General features: G+C 45.9%; 1 long non-coding RNA gene across 1 annotated transcript; it reads left to right on the top strand.

Moving 5' to 3' along the window:
• The first annotated feature begins 376 nt into the window (after positions 1-376).
• On the top strand, positions 377-4,649 carry LOC112546290 (uncharacterized). Its single transcript, XR_003089947.2, has 3 exons — positions 377-465; positions 3,861-4,052; positions 4,573-4,649. It is a non-coding gene; the product is annotated as an uncharacterized LOC112546290 (long non-coding RNA).
• The last annotated feature ends 10,884 nt before the right edge of the window (positions 4,650-15,533 follow it).

The following is a 15,533-nucleotide window of genomic DNA, read 5'->3' as shown; positions in this document are numbered from 1 at the left end:
TACGCAATTGACATAGCTCAATTTGTGTAGCTTAATTTGAGTTAAGCCTTGCAGTGTAGACACACCCTAAATCTCAAATATATAATAGATAGTCACATTCAAAATGTGCTAAGCATTGCATGAACATACAGGTAGAAAGAGTTCCTATACCTTTTTCTCCCATGTGCAACTCTCTACTTCTGGTTTGCAACCATAATGGAAATGCCCTGAGAACTTTTTTTTTTTGTGAGATTTCCCAGTGAATTGTGGAGAAAACTAAAGTTTGCATCAATCTGGATGTGAGAATGGAAAACTGGGTGTTATCCCACCAGCTCACAACCTTTATGTTTTCCTTTCTCTTTTACTTATGCTATCATCTATTGTCTATTGCCTTCTGCAGGGTTCATTTCCATACCATGTGATTCTCCAGATTTCATACAGTGGTTTATAGATGATTAGTCACTGAAAAAAGAATATGTTTGAATGGTAAGTGTGAACCAGATGAGAAAAGATGTGGAAGGGAGTGGGGAACACAATATTTTAAGTCATTGGAATTATAGAAGGGAAATGGGCTCTGAACTTGAAGTTAATTATGCAATTTGCTCAAAAAATCTAAATACATTGTCTGAAATGATAGGGATAATTTGGAAGTTCCATAATATCAGCATCAAATTATTCTACATTACAATATGACAAAGTTGCAGATATTGCTTATCATAGATACAGGAGAGACTTTTCGAATGGTCTGTAGAAAGCAGAGCTTTACCAAAAAATATTTGTAATTCAAATACAAATTTAGAATATTTGCTTTAAAACATAGAAACTGTCCCAAAATAGTCTTCACTTGTTAAACAGAAACTTGACAAATGTGAAGGTTTTGTATCTTCACTATACGTACGTCTACACTGCAGCACTATTTCAGGATACTTCCAATATCCCAGCATAGCTATTCTGCATCTTTTGAACAAGCCTGTTATTTCAAAATATAACAGGTGCACTATTTTGATGTCCCTGTACACCTCATTCCTCAAGGATTAAGGGATGTCTCAGAATAGCGGTATATTTCAAACATGAAATAAACTACAGAATTTGCGTAGTTCAAATTGCATAGCTTATTTCGAGATAAGGGTGCAGCTTAGATGCACCCTTTTTAGATTAATGTTATTATAGTAATGCTACAGTTACAACCCACAGCCATATAATGACTTTCAGGGTATAATGGACACCTAACAGCCTTCACACTCTTCGAAAATACTAGCCTTTCAACATGACCTGGGTGCTGGTGCCCTCCCCCCATCCCCATACCGCTATGGGTACCCTCATGGCCCACAATATGCCAACATTAATATGGCTGACCTCGAACATTTCCTCAACTCTCCTTCCCCTAGCATCCTTACTCTACTTACACCTCATTTTTTAAGGAGTAAGGGTTATTTCGAAGGAAGGATTTTTTCTCAAGTAACCCCACATGGACCGCGTTTGTTTTCTCAAAATACGCTATTTCGGAAAAGCGGCTATCCGCAATTATGCAAATGAAGCATGGGAAATTGAAATCCATGCTTCATTTGCAATTTCGCATGTCTGCATTTGCATTCCTCTCTCGAAGGAGAAATGCAATGTAGACATACCCAGAGGCTGTGTCTATATTGGCACCCTTTTCCAGAAAAGGGATGCTAATGAGACCAGTCGGAATTGCAAATGCCACGGGGGATTTAAATCTCCCTCGCAGCATTTGCATGAACATGGCTGCCGCTTATTTCCGGCTCGGGGTTTTGCCGGAGAAAAGCGCCAGTCTAGACGGGATCTTGCGGAAAATAAAGCCTTTTCCGGAAGATCCCTTATTCCTGATTTTAAGAGGAATAAGGGATCTTCCGGAAAAGGCTTTATTTTCCGCAAGATCGCGTCTAGACTGGCGCTTTTCTCCGGCAAAACCCCGAGCCAGAAAAAAGTGGCAGACATGTTCATGCAAATGCCACGGGGGATATTTAAATCCCCCGTGGCATTTGCAATTCCGACTGGTCTCATTAGCATCCCTTTTCCGGAAAAGGGTGCCAATGTAGACACAGACTTACAGAATAATTTCAGGAACCAACTATAGAGAGAAACTCTGGAACTGGCCTTCATGTGCAAATTTGACACAATTTAGTCAGGGACTGAACAAAGACATCTTTTGGACGGGTCATTATATTTAACACCCAAATGACATCAAAAGCTAAGTATCAGATTTATAGCCCACTCTATTAGCCTTATTGTGTGTGGCGGGGGAACTCTCTCCTGCACTCCTGGGCCCTGAGACAGGGACCTGGCCCCCCGCGGTCATGACCCCCGGGCACCAGGAACTCGGCGGGGGGAGCGGACGAGCCGGAGCGGACTAGAGCGGTTGCCACGCAGACTCAGGGGAGCCGGCTTGAAAACTGGCAGGCATCAGGACCCGAGAGCCCGGAAGGCACCCGGGCCCGGGGGAAGGATGGGAGGACGCCGGGTGGGGAATACAAAAGGGAGGAAGGGCGGACTGAGGGTGGGGGTGGTGTGGAGCAGAGTAGATTCTGCTCTCAGCCCTCTCCACAGGCAGAGCGAGGGGATATCTGGACCCCGGAGCCAGCGGATGGGACCCCGGGCAGCCGGACAGGGAGGAGCGACTAATGGGGGTGCTACACCAAAGACGGCCAACGGTGGGGGAAGTCAGCCGAGGCATGACGCGGCAAACCAGACGGAGAAGTTGCCAGTGGACGGGGCAAGCGGGACTTTGGGGAGTGGGGTCTTTGGACCCGGACCGCGGGAGCGGACGACGAGAGGCTGGGAGTGAGGGGCGAGCGGGACAAACGGGGGTGGCAGGATACCCGCACAATAGGGCCCCTGAGCCCCCACGGGTGAACCCCAGCTACATTGTGCATGGAAACTTTGATGGGGTTTTTTTCTGCCCCCTCCCTTTTCTTTTCTTTTTTTGCTATATATTTGTACCCCTGGACCTTTGCTCCATATTTGTCATCTGAAGAAGTGGGTTGTGCCCATGAAAGCTGATGATGCTATATATATATTTCTCTGTTAGTCTCTAAGGTGCTACAGGAGTACTCATCGTATTTTAAGCTAGATACTGTCCCGAGGAAGGAGAGCCACAGAATAGGGATACAAAGAAGCAGTGGGTGGTGTGACAGACTGCTGGCTAAGCCAGAGCTCTGCCACTACAACCTGGCTGAAAAGGCCAATTGCAGACAGCTGAGCAAGCCCAGGCCTGAAGGGCTAATGGAAGCAGCTGTGGGCCTCATTAGCCAGAGGGCTATATAAGGCAACCAGAGGAGCAGTGAAAGGGGAGCAGCCATGATGTAGCTGAGTGTGCTGCTAAGCCAGAAGGAGAGGTTGGCTGAGTTAACTGCTAAAAAACCAAAGCTGTGTAAAGAGAAGGTGTTGGAAAATTGGCCCTGACAGTAAAAGGCAGAGGTGACTGCACTAGAAAGGGTCTCTGGCTGATTTGTGGATGAAGGTGTCCCAGGGCAAGGGGCCTGAGCGAGGACCTTGCCACAACGGACACAAAAACCCAACCGTGCCCTAAATCTTTGGGTGCCATATTCAGCATGTGGCTAAGGCCGGTTCTGATGCTAGCATGCAACATAGTATCAGCAGAGAAAAAATGGTAGGCTTAGACATGTTCCTAAGTCAATCGACCATATTGTTTCAGGGACATGTTTGACTGGACTAATTGGCAGCTGCTCCCTGTTTAACACTGTGAGTGCTATCACCCCCATTTTACAGATGGGGGAAACTAAGGCCCAGATTCATATAATTTTAAAAGGAATGGATTGGGGAATGGGATGCTTGGACTGCCACCCGCTGGGCAAGTGCTCTAATCAGCAGAGTCATTCTTGTTCTCTTTCTCCACCCAGGGAACTCTTCAAGAATTTATGCATCTTGGAGTAGCTTCATCAAGAAAGACTGAGGCAGTTCCCCCCCCCCCCCTTCTACCTCATATCATACTACAACATAGCTCAGTGGTGAGAGCACACTCCTGAGAGGCAGCGTACTTTGTCTCTACCTCAGCAAGAAGGACAAGCAAACCAGCATGTCTCACATCACAGGTGGGTGCTCTGGTCACTTGGCTAAAAGCTATAGCTTAGGCACCGCTCTTTTCCCACCCTGCATTTTGTGTGGAGTAAGGCAGATGCCTAACTCATTCTTGCAAACACCTAAGCATCTAAGACAGCTTGACTCCAGGGCAGGGGTTCTTGTCTGAGGGTCACAATCAGCAATAGGTGCCTCCCTGCAGCCTGGACTTAGGCAGCTAACTCAGCATCTTTCATTGGTTACCTTAGGCAGCTCCCTGCCTAACATGTCATTTTTGTGGATCCCATTCAAAGGTGCCTATTTCTCCCCATTTATTGTACACAGACTCCAGGCACCTCACTCAGGCTTTGTGGATCCCATTGTTATTCCAATGATTTTTTGGGTGCTTCAAGATTAAGCATTGCAATGCCTAAGTCCCTTTGTGAATCTAGGGCACAGTCACACAAGAAGCCTGTAGTGGAGCAGAAAATTGGACTCAGGTCTCCCATGTTCTGATAGACCATCCTTGTAATGAAGACTTCATTTTATTTTCAGAGTGAACTGCTACAATACCTGTCCAGATGGCCGGTACATCCTGATATGATGCTTTGCATTGCATTTTCACAGGTAATTTTATTCCTGCCTTCTGCAATGTGAGTAACTGCATATTATTTGTTAGGAGCAGGCTGCTTTGTATATCCTCTTTAAAAATGCAGTTTTTCAGACATTTGGTCCCCCAGGTTGAATATATTATGCACTGTGATGATGGAATTGTAAACATAGGGTCCCCTACAAGCAGAGTGAAGTTTAAGTGATTAATTACAGATTAGCTTAATTGCCAGCAGCTGGGGACTGTAAGAGGTGGTGAAGAGGACTGGGAAAGGGGTGTCATTCATTTTTGAGATAGGATAAGACAAATCAACTTGGTGATGGGGCAGTGAGTTGCAAAAGGAATGGTAGAAACACCTGGGTGCTGCTGGATTGTAGCCAATTACCAGATTTTCCTTTGCTGCCTTGAGTAGTTTGTTCCAGGAAAAGTTTCAAGCCTGATGCATCTCTGTTGTCTGTATAGGACTGGCATATTCTTCACTTCTATTTTGTCTGCTGACAGGATTCAGAGATGACATGCTTATTGAAATCATAGCAAATTCAGTCTTGGAATCTTGCATGGATAGAGGCCTGGTGAAAATGGGTAGGACTGACAGGTGGAAATTCTCTAAACTATACTTCTGTGGTCTGGAAAACTCTTGAAACTTAAATTTCTTATTACCATCTTTTAGTGAATATATCCCGCACCCGAGTATACCCTGCAGTTTTTGCAGTTTGAGTAAAAAAAATCTTGTATACCCCGCGCCCAAGTATAACCTGCAGGGTATACAAGACTTTTTTTTCAAACTGTGCAGGGGAGGGCTTCTGTGGGTCGTGGTGGTGGTGGTGGTGAGGAAATTAGCTACCCTCCAGAGGGGGGAGCACTCACCCCGCCTGTTCCCACGCAGCCACACAACCTCCAGCTGGGGGAATGAGAATGCTCCCCCTGCCCCTTCCTGCGGCTGCGCAGGAACCGGGAGATGAGCGCTCCCCCACCCAGAGGCTGGCGGCTGTGCAGTGAGGGAAGGGGCGGGGGAGCACTCACCACCAGGCGAGTAAAAAAATTTTTGTATAACCCGCACCACAGGTTGATGGCTGTTTATTCATTTCATTGGGTGCCCCTTAGCTCTGTTATAGGAACAAGTAAATAACTTTTCATTATTCACTTTCCAGGGGCAGGGAGGATGCAGGATTTGTAACAACAAATATAACATGCGGGTTATATTCACTAAAATACGGTAATGATCCAGTATTGGTTCCGGCTGGCTCAGAAATAGTCCTTTTTTTCCCTAGGGTCCTGATTGCAGAAAAATGGAGTAAATAATATTACTAAATTTCTTTGAAAACCCCAACCCAAGAATAAAAACCTCATTTGGCCCATGGCTTGTATGATGCCTCAGATGGCTTTATCTGATCTAGCTAAGCTTCTGTATTGGTGCCTCCCTGTGAGTGGTGTCATGGAGCCCAAGAGCCAGAGAAATATTAGGATCTCTTCCACATAGGGAATCCAGCATCTTTGTTGACACATGGATTAAAGTATTCTGCAATAATGATGTTTTCCTGGGATGTTTTTATGTTCTTGTAAAATGGCAGTTCTTTCTATAATGTTCTGACTACCTTCCTCTTTCTATGTTCTCGGAGCCCCAAATAGCATTTACTTGTTTCCCGTTCAAGGAAGAACAATTTTTTCCCCCAGAATTGATCACTACCACTGCTTAAATGATCACACTCTTCAACAATTAAGTTCTCTATGATACAACTAAGTTGCAACACTTAAACAAAAATTAATAAAAAATACAGAAACTGATTTGTTAGTCTTGCACATTGTGATAAACATAGTAGAAACAGAAGGTACATCTCTCATTTCAGTTAGAGAACTTAATGTGGTATTTTTGGGCATGAGAATGATCTTTTATTAGCTGCAATGGCAAGATCTTCAGGTAATGGAAATCAGTGGACCTCCACTGAAGTCAATGGACTATACAAGAGACCTTGATTCTACACTCTAGAGTTATTACACATCTGGGGCCACAGCCTGAAATGAGTGGAACTTTGTTGATTTACACCAGCTGAACATCTGGCCCTGTAGCTAGAGCCAATGCATTGACAAGTTCTGAATTAAGGAAACAAAGATATTGCAGCAGAGAACACATCATTGCTATGAAGGCCAACGAGGGTGTTCCCTCATGACGACAGATATTTTTCTGTTTCCCAACCCATCTGTTTTACTTCTGCTTTTATCTGAGTGTGCAGTTGATTCTAATATTTTAAATAAATACATCGCTTGCCAAAAGCAAATTAAAAATTAAGGATGCATAACTAATTTTGGAAAATAGATTTTAATGAACTCCATCAGCCAATCCTTTATAAATGACATCTTCTGCATTGTCCATGCTGGGCAACTTTTACGTTAAATGCAGGAAATTTTAAAATTGCAGAAAACAGATGCACCAGGAAATAAAAAGGGGCTACATAGCTCATTTTATTAACCCATCTGGTGGTACAACAACCCTAAAAAAGTCTTGCCTTAGGACTATAAATGCACCACCCAGGTAACTGTAACTTGAGAGAGCAGTGAAGGGATCAATTGATTTGACTCTCATAGAGGGGAACTGACAGCCACGCAGGGCCCCAGGGTAAAGTAGAGGGGAGGGGCTATGTGCTCCCAGAAGGGGTAGGGCCTTGTGCAGAAGGAGTGGGGACAGGGCAGCAAATGTGCCATGCCAGGCCTCCCCCGCCCTCCCGCCCCCAGCACTCACTGCAGCCTAAATTGCTGCACCTCTGGCCCTTAGAGGTGCTCATAGTATGTAGGGTTGCCAGATGGTTTAACCAAAAATACCGAACACTCCCCTTCCCCCCCCCCCCCCACAAAAAAAAGCACAGGAGAAAAAATTCTGTTGAGCCAAAAAAAAGGGGGAGACCAAAGTTAAGCCAAAAAAAAAAAGCGCTGTATCTTTAAATGGCCCTGCACTGCTCTCACTCCCCTGCCCTTGCAGATGTGGCAGGGGAAAATTTTACATGTCCGGTATTTTCTGTTTTTTTACCGAACAGGGGGGACATAACCAACTGTCTGGGTAAATACCGGACACCTGGCAACCCTAATAATGTGTCATGTGGCAATTTAAAGAGACCCAGGCTCAGTTTGTTGCTGCCACTGTAGCCATGGCCGTGACCAGGAGCCCTGGGTCCTTTCACTCTCCAGGCCCTGGGGAACTGCTCCCTTTATCTCCCCTCCTCCCACACACATTGATGGTCTTGCTCTCAAAGCTGAATCCCTTTTTGCCTTGGACACTAAACTTGGCCAAAGTTTTGAAGGGGGGGAAGCCTTCAAATATTTTTCATAAGAGCAAGAAAGGAGATGTTTGTTTTTGTTGGCTAAAGTAACCAATGATTAGCTCCCCTAGCTGTTCTTGCAGTAGAGTTTTAAAATGGGGCTTCTCAAATGTCATTGCCTTTCAAAGCTCTTCTGACACCCTCATTAAAATGAGGTGGTGACCCACATTTTGAGATCCTGAGTTTGAAAAGCACTATTTGAAAACCAGTGTTCAGGGGCAAGATGAATGAAATAGCAGTGGGCCACATGACCTGGTCTCCCTAGTGGTAATGGAATATGCTTTATTCTCAGGAGTTTTTGCTCTTGGTATCAACTAGACTTATTTGTATTACAGTAAAACATACAAGGCCTCTGTTGTGCAATGTGCTGTACAGACACCTGTATAAAAAAGAGAGGGGGAAACACCTCTGTCCAAATCATTTTCTCTTGTTCTTTCCTCCTGGCTTCCGCCCTGGTGCGGAGAGGTGAAAAGATGCAAAATCAGAGCATAATGTCACACCTTCTTGTCCTTAGTCGTCACTTGATGTATTAGTGATGGCTATTCATTACAGCTCTTGAAAAGGAAGAAATGGTCTGAGAGAAGAAATTGAATCAGGCCCTAGCCAAAAGCCATGTAGGTGTGACAAGCCTTGCAGCTGTTTCTGCCAAAATGTTTCCAATGCACGATATAAATTTCTCTGCTAACAAAACCAGCAATAGATGTAATTTTCCTTTCTCTAATTTTTTTTAACAGTGGAAGGCTTGGCATTTGTACCCTCTTGTACTTTACATTAATTGCTCCCAGCCTGCAGAGGAAGAAGTGACTGCTCTTTTTATTTTTTTATTTAAACATGAAAGGTTATTTTTACCAAAACTTCAACATTGTAAATAAGGGACCCTGTAACGTTCCGCCCCGCTGGATCGGGGCGATTAGTCACATTCAGCTGTCTCAATTAGTTCTTTGGTTACCGACCGGAGCAGAGGTGGACCTGGGCCCACCCCCTCTCCAGGTCCCAGCCCAGGACCCTAAGGGTGGGCGTCCTACACGCACCGCCCGACCAGGGGTCTACGGACACAACTCACCGGTCCCCGGGGATTTCTGACCCCGTCCTGAGCTACTTCCTCCGACCCCTTCAGTTCTGTCCTGCCGCGCTTGGTCTGGCAGGGCGGCGGGTGAGACTCACCCTCTCCGGCCACGGGGTTCCTCCGCTGCTGGTCCTGGAGCACCTGCCGGTCCCGCTGCGTTCTCCGCTCGCCGCAACGGCCACATCACCACCCGGGAGGGGTTCCGTCTCCTCCCTCTGGCTCCCAGCCGACCGGCTTTTGAATCCGGCGCCCCTGGCCTGGGCTGCCAGGAACTCCCGGGGCTCGGGCACCGGGGAAGTTCCTGCGCCTGCGCCAGCAGCCGCTGCCGAACAGGCATGGCAGAACCGCTCCGGCTTCCCAGCGGCAGTTCCCCGCGGTGCCCAAGTGCGGGGGGCGGGGTTGGGGCTCGCGATCCCCGCCGCCCCGTCACAGTCCCCTATCATACAATTGATAAATAAGAGGAAAAGAAAGTACTACAGAACTGAAAGTCCTCAGGCCCAAAACTTCAGAGAGAGGAAGAGCTCCCTTGATTGAAGAAAAGGGGAAAGTGCTGCATCAGAGTTGGAGTTGAATGGAGTACCTACCAATAACTCCTTTAGGGACGATTGGGGGGGGGGGGGGGGGTTCATCATAACTGTACATGACGTTGGGTTGTCCCAGATAGGAAGAGTTCATTATCTTTAGTAAAGACTGCAGCAGGATCTTAAGTATTCTTAGTTCTCACTTCAGGGGAACTCTGAGAAATGACACAGAGGACAACAGCACAGATGAATGGACAGTACAGCCCCACTTATCAACCACCTTAATGAAGTTAAATCACTAAGCTAAGTTAGGCAAGGCTTCTCCAGGTAGGATGAGACAAGCATTTCCCTTGAGGTTAGAGATAGGCCTACTTGAACTACTGCTACTCATTGAGCCAAACTGTGAGTGGGTTTTGGTGGATGAGTGAGGTGATGCATTTAAAGATATGTCTACACTACAGTGTTATTTCGAAATAGCTTCTTTTGAAATAACGCGTCTACACACAAAATGCATTTCGAAATAGATTAGTCTCTGGTGAGACTAGGGAAAGGAGGTGGGAGAGGGGAGAAGAGAGGGTGGGAGAGGAGAGGGGTAAACCTGGGAGCAGGGAGCTGGAAGGGGAAGAAGGGGGAGGGGAAGCTCAGGGTTGGGGGGTCTCACCGGAACAACTTGATTGTCATGCAAACTTGCTCCTGGGTTCGCATGTGGCTTTTGGTGGCCAGGCTGGCAGCTATTTTGCCACAGACAGCTGTGTTCCTCCGTCTAGTGCAGAGATCATGGATGTTGGGGGCATCCCCCGCAAACCTGAATAAGGTCCATGATTTCCACGTTGGACCAGGAAGACGGTCACCTTCTCCAGGCCCTGGTGGACTCCTGGGAGCTGGCAGACTGCTCCTGGGGAGCAGTGGAGGGCTGGCTGCCAGGGGCTTGCTGGCTCATGTTTTGGGGCCACTGGATGGGGGCAGTGACTGCTGGCTCTGGGTTGGCAGGCTTGGAGCTGGCACAGTCACTGTGGCCAGAGTCAACCCCTTTAAGGGCTCCAGATATGGGGGGAGGGAGAGGAGTGTTCTTGGTTGAGGCTGGAGTGATCACCAGGGCACCCTGGGAAGGCTGGAGGCCCCCTATTTCAAAATAAGTGTCTACACAACACTTATTTCGAAATAGCTATTTGAATTTGGTGTTTATTCCTCGTGGAATGAGGTTTACCAAATTCAAAATAAGCGCTCCACTATTTCAAATTTATTTCAAAATAGTGGTTTGGCTGTGTAGATGCTAGGAAAGTAATTTCGAAATAAGGGCTATTATTTCGAAATAACTTTTCTGTGTAGACATACCCTAAGGGACTACAGCTGATGGGGCATTCTCACTGGCAGAGGGCAAGGGAGTTGGAAGGGTGGATGATGATGTTACCAGTGTGTAGAAGGAAAGATTTTACTCTATAGTGCTATGTATACTCTGCTGCTGTATTTTTCCAAGAGTAGTTGTGTTACAAGTGTTTCCAAGTTTGGTTGTGTTTCCCTATAAAGATTTTCTTGTTTGTTTTTGTATGGGGAAATTCCGCCTCCTAAGGGCACTCGGGAAGGGTGTTTCTAGTGTCCCCAGGTTTGTCAAAGAGGGACTCAAGTTAATGAAAGCTGTAAGGGATAGGTTCAATATATCTTTTCTCCCACATGGTTACATAACTAATCCTGATTTTAGAACGATGCTGAGGTCAGGTCTAGTTCTCTTATTATCTGAGTACTAGCCATTTAGCCCATCATAAGACGGGATTTTCAGGTCTCTCCTCCATATCTGTCTTCTCTCCTGAGCCTCTGGTCTCTCTCTCTCTCTCTCCCCCTCCCCCTCCCCCCCTGTCTCCATCTCTCTGTCTCTCTCTCTTAGGTCTCCTCCACCTCCTGCCTCCCTCTCTGTCTTTCTTTCTTTTCTCTTTCTCCTCCTCCTCCTGCCTCTCACTCGGGGGACTGCGGAGCCCAAATGGCCATTTGGGCGCCGCACTCCCCGTGCTGCATAAGGGGTCTGGAGCCCAAACAGTCACTTACGCCACTTGCTCCCATGCGGCAGCCCTGCTGAGCAGTGCAAAAGTCAGCCAAGCGCCACAGCGGGAGGCGAAGGAGGGCGGGGCGGTGATGTTCACGGCCAGGGGGCAGGGCTTGTAGCCGCTGTCACACCACATGTCACCGCCCCTCCCCTCTTCACCTCCCACCGTGGTGCTCGGCTGACTTTTGCGCCGCTTAGCTGGGCTGCCATGAGGGAGCAAGCTGCGCAAGCGGCCGTTTGGGCCCCGCACTCCCCATGCAGCATGGGACACCCAGAGGGAGCAGCCAGCATTTCACTGTTAAAGACTCTCAGACATCGGGCTACTATATGTATGATATTTGAAAATATTTCTGGACATGAGAGGGGGCTGTTAGTGGAATGACTCAAGACTAAACTATCATAGAAGGCATAAAGGTTTAGATTCACCTACAGTATATGTGTTAGTGGTAATTTAGTTAATGACTCATTACTGATTGCCTCCATGTGCTTGTTACAGGCCAGGGGCCTTAAATTCCCCCTGCCCAGAAGATTAGTTTCCCTGAACAACATAAAAAGATACCCCTTTATTGCAATTTAGGAGGAGATTTAAGGCTCCATGGCTACAGCTTTACTAACCATTTGTACAAGGAGAAGTCATTCTGCTGGTAAATTAAATGTGGCACCGAACGCCAAGAATCCTGCTATTTGGTCCTCATAACCCCAGCTCTAGGCCAGCAATGTTAAAGTAGATACTCATGGAGTTATACACACTGATGTCTGATAATATGCTTGGGCCTGTCCAATGAGTTACAAGTGCATATAAATTGGCACACCATTCATAGAATCATAGGACTGGAAGGGACCTCGAGAGGTCATCGAGTCTAGCCCCCCACCCTCAAGGAAGGACCAAGCTCCATCTACACCATCCCTGACAGATGTCTATCTAACCTGTTCTTAAATATCTCCAGAGAGGGAGATTCCACCACCTCCCTTGGCAATTTATTCCAATATTTGACCACCCTGAGAGTTAGGAATTTTTTCCTAATGTCCAATCTAAACCTCCCCTGCTGCACTTTAAGCCCATTACTCCTTGTCCTGTCCTCAGAAACCAAGAGGAACAAATTTTCTCCTTCCTCCTTGTGACACCCTTTTAGATATTTGAAAACCGCTATCATGCCCCCCCTTAATCTTCTTTTTTCCAAACTAAACAAGCCCAGTTCATGAAGCCTGGCTTCATAGGTCATGTTCTCTAGACCTTTAATCATTCTTGTCGCTCTTCTCTGTACCCTTTCCAATTTCTCCACATCTTTCTTGAAATGTGGCGCCCAGAACTGGACACAGTACTCCAGCTGAGGCCTAACTAGTGCAGAGTAGAGCAGCAGAATGACTTCACAAGTTTTGCTTACAACACACCTGTTGATACAACCTAGAATCATATTTGCTTTTTTTGCAACAGCATCACACTGTTGACTCATATTCAACTTGTGGTCCACTATGACCCATAGATCCCTTTCCGCCATGCTCCTTCCTAGACAGTCGCTTCCCATCTTGTATGTATGGGACTGATTGTTCCTTCCTAAGTGGAGCACTTTGCATTTCTCTTTATTAAACTTCATCCTGTTTACCTCTGACCATTTCTCTAACTTGCTAAGGTCATTATGTCCCTATCCTCCAAAGAAGTTGCAACTCCACCCAGTTTGGTATCATCTGCAAACTTAATAAGCATACTCTCTATCCCAATATCTACGTCATTGGTGAAGATATTGAACAACACGGGTCCCAAAACAGACCCTTGCAGAACTCCACTTGTTATCCCTTTCCAGCAGGATTTAGCACCGTTAACAACAACTCTCTGACTACGGTTATCCAGCCAATTATGCTCCCATCTTATCGTGGCCCTATCTAAGTTATATTTGCCTAGTTTATCAATAAGAATATCATGCGAGACCGTATCAAATGCCTTACTAAAGTCTAGGTATATGACATCCACCGCTTCTCCCTTATCCACAAGGGTCGTTATCCTATCAAAGAAAGCTATCAGATTAGTTTGGCATGACTTGTTCTTCACAAACCCATGCTGGCTATTCCCTATCACTTTATTACCTTCTAAGTGTTTGCATATGATTTCCTTAATTACCTGCTCCATTATCTTCCCTGGGACAGACGTTAAACTGACCGGTCTGTAGTTTCCTGGGTTGTTCTTATTCCCCTTTTTATAGATGGGCACAATATTTGCCCTTTTCCAGTCTTCTGGAATCTCCCCTGTCTTCCATGATTTTTCAAAGATCATAGCTAAAGGCTCAGATATCTCCTCTATCAGGTCCTTGAGTATCCTGGGATGCATTTCATCAGGACCTGGTGACTTGCTGACATCTAACTTTCCTAAGTGATTTTTAACTTGTTCTTTGTGTATCCTATCTTCTAAACGTACCCTCTCTCTGCTTGTATTCACTACGTTAGGCACACCTCCAGTCTTCTCGGTGAAGACCGAAACAAAGAAGTCATTGAGCATCTCCGCCATTTCCAAGTTTCCTGTTACTGCTTCTCCCTCCTCACTGAGCAGTGGGCCTACCCTGTCCTTGGTCTTCCTCTTGCTTTTAATGTATTTATAAAAGGTCGTCTTGTTTCCCTTTATGCCTGTAGCTAGTTAGATATCATTTTGTGCCTTTGCCTTTCTAATCTTGCCCCTGCATTCTCGTGTTGCTTGCCTATATTCATCCTTTATTTGTCCTAGTTTCCATTTTTTATATGACTCCTTTTTTATTTTGAGATCATGCAAGATCTCCTTGTTAAGCCAAGCTGGTCTTTTGCCATATTTTCTATCTTTCCTACACAGCGGAATTGTTTGCTTGTGGGCCCTTAACAACGTCCCTTTGAAATACTTCCAACTCTCCTCAGCTGCTTTTTCCTTCAGTCTTGCTTCCCATGGGACCTTACCTACAAGTTCTGTATTAATGCAGTATACATCCATGCACTCTGACTGTTTGGTATCATTTTTGAGAGGTAATTATTTAAAACAGGGAAAGGTTTCTTCATCAAAGTACAATTTCTGGGCACGAAATACATATTGAATCTTTACACATTGGAATAAGGCAATCTAATGGACGTAAAGATTGGCTGGTTCCTGAGCCTAACATCTACCCCATTGGCAATACTTGCTTTAGAAACATAGAGCCTCCCACACTCTCCTATGATTAATTCAATGTATTTGCCTTATTTGCCAAGTAAGTGAGAGCGCAAACAGTTTAATTTTAGAGATCAAAGCAACAGCGTGTAGGAAGATGGGCTGCTCAAAAGTAACTGAGGGAAGTAAATGCTGGTGAAGCTAACTTTTGTCCCATAGTTCTCTGTTCTGCTTTCCTTTCTTCTCTTTACCCCACACCTCATTCCTTCAGTTCCCTTAAAAAACATGCTTTGCACCCATTCATAGTCACAGTTCTCTTCCCCTACCCTTTTATTTTTCCTCGCTTCTCACTTTTTCCATTTCAACCTCATATGCCCCCTTTGTAGCAAGGTGCTTAAACATGAGTTTGTCGTTAAGCATGTTCTGAAGTGCTGTCTGGAACTGGGCCAGAGTTTGTCGTCTCTTGGAATCCTGGTTTCTCGCTTCTTGCCTTTCATTTCCAGCTAAGTTCCTTGGATTCCTTTTCAGTCTCCCTTACAGATGTCAGGCTCTTCTTAAATGCCATCTTCCCTGCCACTGTGCCTATCACAGAAAGAACTATTGGCAACATAGAAAGTTAGTGCTGGAAGGGGAATGTCAGCTGGGACTAGTATTTATTTTTCTCCAAACAATGTTTAACAGGAATTTAAACCAGCAGGTGGGAAGATGCAGAGAACTGGGAAATTTCTCACCAACCCAAATTGCTTTAGAGTGGTCCCCAAGTTAATTCTGGCGTGATTGCTGATTTATTTACCAGCTGGCTGAGATTACCCAGGGCTGCCATTCCTGCAGGTGCCAGCTCCAGCCCTCCTGGTTACACATCTATTT

The sequence above is a fragment of the Pelodiscus sinensis genome, chromosome 18 (assembly GCF_049634645.1).
Source record: "Pelodiscus sinensis isolate JC-2024 chromosome 18, ASM4963464v1, whole genome shotgun sequence".
In the NCBI taxonomy this organism is placed as follows: domain Eukaryota; kingdom Metazoa; phylum Chordata; order Testudines; family Trionychidae; genus Pelodiscus; species Pelodiscus sinensis.
The sequence above is the reverse complement of the archived record's forward strand: the minus strand, read 5'-3'. Positions and strand labels throughout refer to the sequence as shown.